This window comes from Galeopterus variegatus, unplaced genomic scaffold, assembly GCF_000696425.1.
Source record: "Galeopterus variegatus unplaced genomic scaffold, G_variegatus-3.0.2 Scaffold1487, whole genome shotgun sequence".
Lineage (NCBI taxonomy): Eukaryota > Metazoa > Chordata > Mammalia > Dermoptera > Cynocephalidae > Galeopterus > Galeopterus variegatus.
In genome coordinates, this window is record NW_007727598.1 from 92214 (window position 1) to 103782 (window position 11569).

The following is an 11569-nucleotide window of genomic DNA, read 5'->3' on the forward strand; positions in this document are numbered from 1 at the left end:
TAAATAAAATGTAACATTGGGTTGAAAATGTAAGTGGGAAACCACATTAAGGACTTGGACGCAAGGAGATTTGGTTCTGGGTATATGCCCTGATATTCAATGTGTCTGTGAATAAGGACATGTCAAAGATGTTTGCTGTCATAAACCACACATCAATGAAATTGGTATACCTCATTTTCCACGGCAAGGACATGTTTAGTGTTCAGTGCTTCTCTGCTCTTTTTTGTGATCATAACCTTGTGAGCATTCTGTGTCTGATTTCCAAGGCTACTTCCTGCCCCATTACCAACAACCAAATAAGATAGGCTAATTAGCCCTTGTTTATCTCTTCTAAATCTATACAAGCTAATAGTTCTAATAACTTTGTAAGTGTGAGTTGCCAGTTGTTTGAATTATTGTAGAAATCATTTTAGAGCAGCTGTATTTTAATAGGATACAGACCTAAGGCAGAGACACCAAGGGGCAGCTTTCTGCCACCACAACTGTAAGTTATAGAACACTGACCTTATATATCTTCCTTGATTCTCAACTACTTTAATATCAATATTATGAGAAGTTGCAGTTACTACGAATGTGCTTGCTAAAAAAAAGACTAAAAATACTTTTTTTTTTAAATTGGCAGACAATTACTACTGATTGTAAGACATCTGACTTGACTACCTATATATAAATATATATATATGTTAGGTCTATGGCTCAAGTGTTGCCAACCAGGATAATTTAAGATGGCCTCATATATATATAAAATATCATACCTACCAAGCTTATATTCTCATATGTTTATATGTAAACTTTCACATTTTGTATCTCCTGGATATAGCGTTACAATATTGACAGCTGATTGCAATATATTGGAGTTCCCCTGGGAGATCAGTTCTACACGTGTCAGAAGTAAAGGGAGGAAAAAGTTTCAATGAAAGATAGCAGTGTGGAGTGTAACAGAGCAGTGAGAAGAGTGGGGCCTGAGGAAAGTTCAGTAGATTTGCAAGTCGGTATCACTGATCATTTGGAGAGCAATTTCAGTAGAGAAGGTGTGTATGGGCATTGGGGCAGAGAAATATAAGGAATAACAAGCAACTAAAGATAAATTAGTACTGAGGATACAGTTCTCTTGAGAGATTCTGTGGTATATATGACAGAAGGTTTTGGTTGAAAGAAGTTTTTTGTTTTGGTTTTGCTTTTAAATGTACGAAAAAATCTGAATATGGTTATAGTTATAGGCAAAACAGAAAGAATGAAAGAAAAACCAAAGATGCATTGTAGGCAAGATGGTAAGAGCTGCAATGGAGATCATCCTTGGCATGTCTTTCAAAGACTCAGCAGGTGAGTAACTAGAGGTCAGGGATGAAAAGGGACACTGAACGAACTTCATCCTTCCCATAGGAGAGAGGGTGGTGAGTCATTTTCCAGGAGGTATGAAGGGAAGAAGGAGATTTGAGAAGTGTGCTGATGGTTCAGAAGGATCTTTACAACTTTGTAAAAGCACACACGTTAACAAAGATCCAGAAAGGATCTCAGAATTTAAAAGTGGTTTCTATGGGATCATTGCTTAAATTCATAATTTTTTTAAATGAATGGAGCAAATGCCATGAAGTAGGGGACTCAACTAGGATAAAAAAAATGGAAAAGAATAGAACTGGAACTGGGTTCTAAATTAAATTTCTATTAGACTTCTTTTCCTGCTCCTTTCATCTTTTTAATCAAAATTATACTTGCCTGTGATATACAAGTAGACATACTTGTGAAGTCAAGTAGTATAGAAGGACGTAGTGAAAAGTCAAGAGTCAGAAAATACACCTCATTGCCACCAAGTTTAGCTCCCAAGAGGGAGAACTACTCAGAAGTTTCAAGCAACTTTGTGGTTTTTCTGGTGTTTGCCTCCATATCTCTCGGTATTTTATATAACTTTCTTGTTCTCTTAATTTAATTTTAGACATAAATTAATGGCTTTCCAGACTGATAGGGGAGGATTTAGCTCACAACACTTCCCGTTTCCTCTCTCCCACCTTCTTTCTAGTATCATAATATCACTACTTTTGATTCCTTGACAGGCTTCTTTTATAATGTTTAATAATATAGTTTCACCGTTATTTCTTATTCCATCAGCTACAGGCAGTGTTTCTTGGCTCTCTACTGTGTAAGATGGCAATATTAACACTCTTATACTTCCCTTTGACTCTCTTCCCTTCCCTCGATTTTTGTCATCTGATTTTACAATTACATTGTCAAGGCTGATAATATTTGCACTCTATTTTATAATCACAATTAGTAGCCCACTCAGCTTTATCTATAGTTTGATTTAGTTTGCTGCAGATCACAGTTTATACTACAATTACATTTCCATATGTAGTTTTTTGTTTTTTCTAGTGTTTCTAATTATTTTTCCCCTTGTACTTTTGGCCTCTTTCATACCCACAATTATTGTAATATCTTCTATCATATCAAGGATCTATAGAGTCTTCCTTTTGCTCTAGAAAACTCTCCACCAGAAGCCACTTCTCCCTTGCTTCAGTCTGAACTTTGTGCTTTCTTAAAGGCACAGTTGTCATCTTAGGACTTGACTGCTTTCCTGAACTGTTCCATTATTTAATGGGTTCCATGTATGGAAGCCATTGCTTTTGGCCTTCATCTTAGGTCAGGTTCCCTGGAAGAAGTGGAAGCTCTTTATTTTTTAAAAAAATTCTTTAGTTGACTGGTTAGCTCAGTTGGTTAGAGCACAGTGTTATAACACCAAGGTCAAGGGTTCAGATCCCTATACTGTCCAGCCACACACACACAAACACACATACACAAATTCTCTGATAGTTATATGCATATAAATATCTTTCCCCAATCTGTGGTGTGTGCTGTCTTAGCTGGTGATATCTGTTACACTCCTACTTATATTTTAGAACTTAAACATCACCTTTGTGAAATCTCAATATTCCCTTCCTCCACATCATGTTAATTGTTCCAGCCTCTGAGACACAACAAGCATTTCTACATAACACTGTTTTCGTACTTAATCGCAATGCATTGTAAGTAGCTTCATTCGATTAACCTCCCTTACAGAACAAGTATCTAATTATTTTGCCCTAGCAGTTATCCCAGTGCCTGGCCATATTAAGTACCCAATAAATATATTCTGAAAGAAACTGTACTCCTGAAATTAGAGCCATCACCGTTCACTCCTGCTATAACGGTCAGGGTTCTTAAATCATAAATACATAATTCTGGGTCATTTAAGCATAAAAGGGATTTATCAAAATCACTTAAAATTGTTGAAAGCTGGGAAACAATCTTGATACAAATCTTCCAGGAGCAACCCAGAAGCATGGTATAGTAATGACCAAATAATGAAAACTGCTGCTACTGTTGTCGCCAAACATTGAAAACCAGGAGGACTTGGATGTAACCATTGTTGTCACCAAAACTTGCCCACCTCTGCTGCTACACTCATTGGCAAATGGAAGTTCTGGGGAGAGCCTGTTTCCTCACATTTTCTCACTTCCAAATCCTAAGTCTTGTGCAGATAAATCTGATTGTTAGAGCTTACTTCATATGACTGCATCTGAACTGTGGAAGAGGTGGGAATTTGAGTCCTGATTGTTCTATCAGGAAACAGGAGCAATGCAGAAATTGTCCCAAAATATAGGAAAGATGACAGGTAAACACAAATATGATAGATGTCATTATACCTCCCTATATGCTTCTTCAATACAACATGCAATGTTGTGTCAACTACTTTAGTGTGTGAGAACTTCAGAGAGTTATAAGTATCTAGTATCTCCTTTTTTTTTTTTTTCCTTTTTGTCTTTTTTCGTGACCGGCAACGGATCGCAACCCTCAGTGTTGTGCCCGTACCGGACCGGGACCGGCAACAGGATCGCAACCCTTGGTGTTGCTCCCGCACCTCGCTCAGCCAGTGAGCGGCCGGTCTGTATGTGGGATCTGAACCCTCGGCGGGAGCGCCGCCGTGCTCCCAAGCGGCGCACTGTAGCAGTGCGCCACTGGGCCAGCCCTCTAGTATCTCCTTATTCATTTTGATTTTGACATGTCTTAAGTCATTAAAAGGGGCTCTTAAACTATACATCCAGGTAGTATGCCCCAATAAATCAATACATTCTTACAGTCTTAATATTTGAGTTACTCATTTCTGGCTGACCCCTAAGTTCATTTTGTTCCTCATCAAAAATGCTCTTTCTGAAGTCACTCAATTGTCGATTCAGCTTCCATTAGTGGATCCTGCAATATGACAGAATCGGGCAGTCCAGGACAGGAAGTGAATATGCAGAGGGAGGTAGGACTGAAAATTTGATTAATAATATCTTAAAATTGTATTGCACAGTCCAGTTTTCAATGCACTTTCTCATTTATCTCATTTGAACCCCTCAGCAACAATACACATAAAAGTTGTCCTGTCTTTGCTGATTAAAAAAGATAGGCTCAGATTTCTCACTATTGGAGTGAGAGTTTACAAAAGGCAAAGGGGGGAGGTTAGAATCTTCCATATAGTAATTAGAGTTGGAGACATTAGTATGAACTCATATTTAGCTTAATATAGACACAGGTGGCTACATATAGAAATATTTACAGATATGTGTGCATACACAGGTTAGTATACATACATTATTTCCTTGCTCTGTAGCTGCAAGGGCTTAGAAGCAACAATACCCCAGTAGCAATGAAGCCCAAATCTTGGTTTCTAAAACTGTTCTCCAGTGGAAGGAACCAGGCTGCTTGGAGAAAAGGTTGATTCTAGGTCTGGGGAAGGAAACATACAAGACGAACCTGGAGCATTTTGTAGTGCTAGAAAGTAAAGAAGTGTTCCAAAACAAAACAACACACATTGACAGGGGTATGTCAAAGGGAAACAGGAGCCAAATGAAAGAGCTCCCAATGGCAAGTGTCAATAATTTGAAAAGCAAAATAAAATAACATTGGATTATAACCAAAAGTATAAGTATCCATGGGTCTACACTGATGTAAGTAAATGAATGAATGAATAGATGGGGAGAGATGAGACAAATCTCCCATGAAAAAGAATTTCAAATAATTTATGTAGATACTTCATCCTCAAAGAGGTGGAGCATAACTCCCCACTCTTTAAGTGTGGGCTGCATATAGTGACTTCATTCAAAAGAGTACAGTATGGAAAAGGGGGGTTTATTTGCTAAGGCTGCCATAACAAAGTACCATGAACGGGCTGGCTTAACAACAGAAACTTATTTTCTCACATTCTGGAGGCTAAAAGTCTGAGGTCAGCAAAGTTGCTCTCTTCTGAGGCTTCTCTCCTTGGCTTATAATTCTTTTTTTCTTTCTTCCTTCCTTCCTCTTCTTTCTTTCTTTTTTTTTTTTTTTTTTTTTGGCTGGACAGCACAGGGAACTGAACCCTTGACCTTGGTGTTACAAGGTGGCACTCTAACCAACTGAGCTCACTGGCCAGCCTTCTTTGGCTTATAGATGGCCATTTTCTTCCTATGTTGTCACATGGTCTTCCTTCTGTACATGTCTGTTTCCTAATTCTCAGGTACTGGGAGATAGGACTACAACACGAATTTTTGGGGTAATTCAATTCAGCCCATAGCAGGGGGGAGAAAAAATAACTTTACAGTGGAGAAACCTGAATAAACACTACCTGAGCCAGGTGATCAAGGTCAATATCCACAGTGGTAAGTCATGTGATAATATGAATCTTGATATGATATGATAAAAATGGCACTTTTCCTCAGGATCTTCCTCACAAAAACCTATTACCCTAGTCTAATCAGGGTAATCCCAATTGAGAGACATTCTACAAAGTAACTGGCCTGAACTCCTCAAAATTGTTATCCAAAACTAAGTCTAAGAAACTGTCAGCTAGGAAGATCCTGATGCGATATGATGGCTAAATGTAATGTAGTATCTTGGATGGGATTCTGGAAGAAAAAAAAGACATTAGGTTAAAAACTAAGGAAATCTGAATAAAGTATGTATTTTGGTTAATGATAATGTTCAATATTGGTTGATTAATTGAAACAAGTGTACCATATAAACATAAGATGTTAATAATAGAGGATACTGGTTGCTAAGTGCTATGGATTGAAATGTCCCCCAAAACTCACTGAAGCTTCATCCCCATTTTAACAGTGTTGAAAATTCAAACAGTATTCTCAGAGAGTAGGAAATCAGACTGTGGCAGTGTTGAAAGGTGGCGACGTGACCTTAAGAGGTGATTGGATTGTGATGACTGTGCCCTCGTGAATGGATTAATCCATTCATGGAGTAATGGGTTAATGGTTTCATGGGTTATCAGGGAGTGGTTCCAATGGTTTTATAAGGAAAGCAACTGAGCACCTTAACTTTCCTGCTCATGCCATGCTAACCATGTGACAACCTGCATTGCCACAGGACTCTGTAGAGAGCACCCACCAAGGTGATCTTGATCACCTGGCTCAGAAAGTGTTTATCAGGTATCTCCACTGTAATTTTTTCTCCCCCCTGCTATGGGCTGAATTGAATTACCCCAAAAATGCATGTTGTAGTCCTATCCCCCAGTACCTGAGAATGTGAATGTATTTGGAGATAGGGTGTTTAAAGAGATAATTCAGTTTAAAATGAGGTCAATTGGACCTTAATCCAATATGGCTGGTATTCTTACAAGAAGAGATTAGGAATCTCTTCACCAGATGTACCCCCTGGACTGTGGACTTCATAGACTTCAAAACCATAAGAAGTAAGCCTCTTTTCTTTATACATGACCCAGTTTCAGGTATTCTATTATAAACAACAGAAAACAGACTAATTCACAAAGCATAATGGAATTCTCTTTATTATCTTTGCAATTTTTCTATAAATCTAAAACCGTTCTAAAATAAAAAGTTTATTTAAAAAAAGAAAAAGCTCACATTGGCTAGGTGGCTTTCCCCAGGCTAGGGACTGGAATCCAAGTCATTTGAATCTAAGTTGTCATCACTACTCAAGAGCTTCCACTATTACCATATGGAAGGCAGATGTGTGTTTGCAGTTGTAGGTATAGGCTGAGAGGGGCTAGCAAGTACTATAAAATTAAGTACTTCAGGAAGATCAAGGCAATATAAAGCAGGTAAGTGCTAGGAATTTGGGCAGAAAATATTTCAAGATCCAGAAAAATCAACTGATTGAAGGAATCAGGTGCCATAGAGCTAGGCATAGAGATGCAGAAGCTGGTCAAATAGCAGAGTCAGGACATAGGCTAGAAGACTGGGAAACAAAGAACCAGAGATCAGACAGATAGTTTAGGACACATAAGATTAGAATCTAGAATTAGAGTAATGGGTATTGGGAATAAAAATAATAGTAATGAAAATAATTTACATTTACAATAGAGTTTACATTAAACATTTTCACATATTTCATTTGATCTTGAATTAAGTTTTGTACCTGTTGAGTTAACTACCTCCTTGCCCATGGTTGCCTTAAAGTGGGGCTAGGGCTAAGTTCTCAGGTGAGGGGGAGCTAGGAAAACTGGCTGAAGCTGGGGAAGTGAAGCGGTGGGGAGCCAAGCAAGTCTTGATGCTTGCCTTCTGTCTTTCAAAAGTCTTTTAGGTCAGCCTTACCCTATTCTTGACGTTTTTCTGCTTCATAGCTTAGCTCCCTCATGCTGTTCCTCTACATGTCCTTTCATCATGAATGACCTCTCTTCCATATCACCATTTGGACCTCTCACTGAGCTATTTGGAGTTCTTCCCCACCCACCCAAATGTCATCTATGTCCAGTACCTAGTCCTCTGAAACATTAAGTATAAGGATATGTAAAAGCCAAGTAATATACTATAAACAGTAACACTGTATTTTGCTGCTGTCTTTAGACTTGGGCCAATCTTACAGAATTAGCATTACTACTTTATGTGACCATGCAGCATGGACTGACTCTTCCCCCTACCCCTGAAGCCACCCCTTGCAGTGAGCTCCCCCAGGCCAGAGACCATATTTCATTCATCTCTATATCTTTATTAAATGCTGGCACATAATAGGTCCTCAATCAAGAAAAAAAAAATTTTTTCAATTTGAATACAGCAGTGACCATCCTACTTCAAATTACTGGTTTCCCCACATCCTCTCTTCCCTGTTTAGTTTTTCTACATTGCACATTGTTATGGGTTGAAATGTGTTACCTCAAAAGATGCTGAAGTCCTAACCCACAGTACCTATGAATGTGACCTTATTTGGAAATAGGGTCTTTGCAGATGATCAGGTTAAGATGAAGTCATAGGGCCAGCCTGTGGCTCACTTGGGAGAGCGTGGTGCTGACAACACCAAGTCGAGGGTTAAGATCCTCTCACCAGTCATCTTTTTAAAAAATACATAAATAAAATAAAAATAATAAAAAATGATTTAAAAAATATATAAAAATTTAAAAACTTAAAAATAAATATAAATAAATAAAAATTAAAAAAAGATAAAGTCATTAGGGTGGGCCCTCATCCAATATGTCTGTGTCCTTATAAAAAGAGGAAATTTGGAGATAGAGACACACACACACAGTGAGAATGTCATGTGAAGATGAGGGCAGAAATTGGGGTAATACAGCAGAAGCCAAGGAATGCCAACTGCCTAAGATTGCCAGCAAACCACCAGAGGCCAGGACAGAGGCATCGAACAGATTCTCCCTCACAATCCTCAGAAGCAACCATCCCTGCCAACATACTGATCTCCAACTTCTAGCCTCCAGAACTATGAGATAGTAATAAACTTCTGTTGCTTAGGCACAGTTTATGGTACTTTATTATGGCAGCCCTAGCAAATTAATGCACATACTTACCATCTTCACCCTCTAACTTTATAATTGTCTGTCTCCCCGACTAGAATGTAAGCACCACGAGGTCAGAGATTTTTGTCTGTTTTGTTCACACATGAATCCTCAGCATCGTAGAACAGTGTCTGGCACATCACAGCTCTCAATATTGGTTGAAAAAAGCAATATCCTGAATACTTTGGAGGAAAGGGATTTCTACATAAACTTGGAATAGTTTTCATTTGAAAACAACTTACATGAAAATGTTTGCAATTATAAAGCAGTGATTGAGGGCCGGCCCTGTGGCTCACTCGGGAGAGTGCGGTGCTGATAACACCAAGGCCAAGGGTTCGGATCCCACATAGGGATGGCCGGTTAGTTCACTGGGTGAGCATGGTGCTGACAACACCAAGTCAAGGATTAAGATCCCCTTACCGGTCATCTTTAAAAAAAAAATAATAATAAAGCAGTGATTGAGAATTTATTGATTTAAAATAAAATATACAATGTCCTCTGGCTACTCTTTGAGAGGGTGATCCTAAACACTTGGAAGCTGTATCTATTGCAGGTTTCTATACTTTGCTCATGACAAAGTGCTTGTGATATACACGTGTAAAGGAGAGGAGGCCATCCATCAGGGCTTCCCGTTGCTTCTTCTGGCTTTTAAATCTGCTCTTTTTCTGAATGAAGTAAGCTAAGGTCAAGAGTAGAAACCCTTCTTCTCATCAACCTCACTACCTTCATCTTACTACCCCAAATATTTGAGTGATTGAATGCATGTGTTCAAGATTTTTTTTTTTTTTTTTTTTTGGCAGCTGGCCAACTAAACCCTTGACCTTGGTGTTACAAGACTGTGCTCTAACCAACTGAGCTAACAGGCCAGTCCCAGGAATTTTATAACAGAATAATTCCAGTTTATTTTTCTCCCTGTGATTTAAAAAAAAAAAAAAAGTATTTATATCTATAAGAACTTCCAGTTTTTCAGTTTATTTCCTCAGCATACTCAGCATTTCTCAACAGTCCTAAGAGGTGTCATCTGAAGGGTGAGAAAACAGGAAGAGCAGTTACCACCTTATACAAGGCACGAAGAAACTGCAAGTGGTAAAAGCCAGGCTTCCTAAATCTCAATTCAGTGCTTTTTCTGTTCTGCAGGTTTTCTCTTTCTGTGCACATGTTTTCTCTCTCTCTCTCTCTCTTTTTTTTTTTAAGATGACCGGTAAGGGGATCTTAACCCTCGACTTGGTGGTGTCAGCACCACACTCTCCGAAGTGAGCTACCTGGCCATCCCTACATAGGATCTGAACCCATGGCCTTAGTGTTATCAGCACCACACTCTCCCGAGTGAGCCACGGGCCAGCCCTACACGTTTTCTCTTTTTATGCCTGGGCGAAGAAAGGGTGGGACCCTGAAACAAACGTGAAAGAAGTTTGGTTTTAGAATGGGAAGGGGCCGCCCAGGTGACGCACTAGGGAGAGTGCGGCGCTGGGAGCGCAGCGACGCTCGCGCCGCGGGTTCGGATCCTATATAGGACTGGCCGGTGTGCTCAGTGGCTGAGCGCGGTGCAGGCGACACCAAGCCAGGGGTTGCGATCCCCTTACCGGTCACGAAAAAGACAACAACAACAACAACAAAGAATGGGAAGGAACAGAGACAATTCAGAAGGACTTTGCCATTCCCTCCGGCATTTCTGAGGAGACTGTGTGCCAGGGAGCAAGAGAAGGAGGTCTGAGTTCCAGGGAGTGAGACCTGAAGCATTTCCCTTTCAGTGAATGGTCTTCTTTAAAATACACATGCCAGGCACGTGCACAACCAGTGGTCCCAGATGATGGTCTTGATAGAAACAGCCCCAGATTCCCATGACAGGCACTGGGCACTACTTATAGTTCAAAAAAATAAATGAGAGATGAGCACACTAAAAAGAGGCTGGGATAAATACACACACTCATATATAGATTATCCAACCAGTGGTGGGGAGGAGATAGAGGGTGAAGAGAGCATGGAGCTGGGGGTGGAAAGAACATTTTTCTTGAGCCTGATGTGCAAGGATAACCGTGGGGAGAGTGAGGTTTTTGACCTTTTGATACAGAGTTAAATTGCAGCTACTCACTTTCCACATAATTCCACCGCCAGCTTCAGGTGGCACCATGGATCTGACAATCACCAGGGGGGGAAACAGGATGGGAAAGAGGGCTGGGACAGAGAGCAATTGCACCTCTGCAAACGCCCAGGTGTAGGAAAAGAGGCGCCTGGGCTCTCCCCTGGGGGCATCTTGTTTTAAGGCTCCCTTAAATTTCTTTAGCTTAGAACCAGCCCCTACCCTCTGGCTTCACGAGACAACCCTGGTGCCTACTCTGAGATGTTCGGAGTGACCTTGGTGAACTTTCACCCTCAAATTTTTGGTCCTGCACTGCCCAGATTCCAGGTCACTACTGTTTACAGGATCTTCTGGAGTTCTAGGTTATTTTTCAGCCTTTTAAGAAAACTTGCCCTCAATCCTCTCACTTAGAAGGGATTGGAAGGACAGGAGAAGCAGCCTGGAGGCTCCCAGTCGTTTACCTGGACACAGTAACAGCCCCTGCTATCGCCGCCCCTCCCTCGGGGGCTGGAATCTTCGCTCGCTTGGGCTGGGGGTGTCCAGGGCGGGTGTCTGGGGCAGGTCTCCGGGCCTGGTCAGCGCGGGAGGCGGCGGCGGCGCTGGCTGGCGGGCTGACGATCTCGGTGCCCGCAGCCGATGGGAGGCAGCGTGAGCCCGAGAGAGCCCGGAGCAGCCGCGGTGGCAGCGCTGGAGCGCAGCCTCCTCCCGCTCCCACAATGCACAGGGCGGCGGCGGCGGCG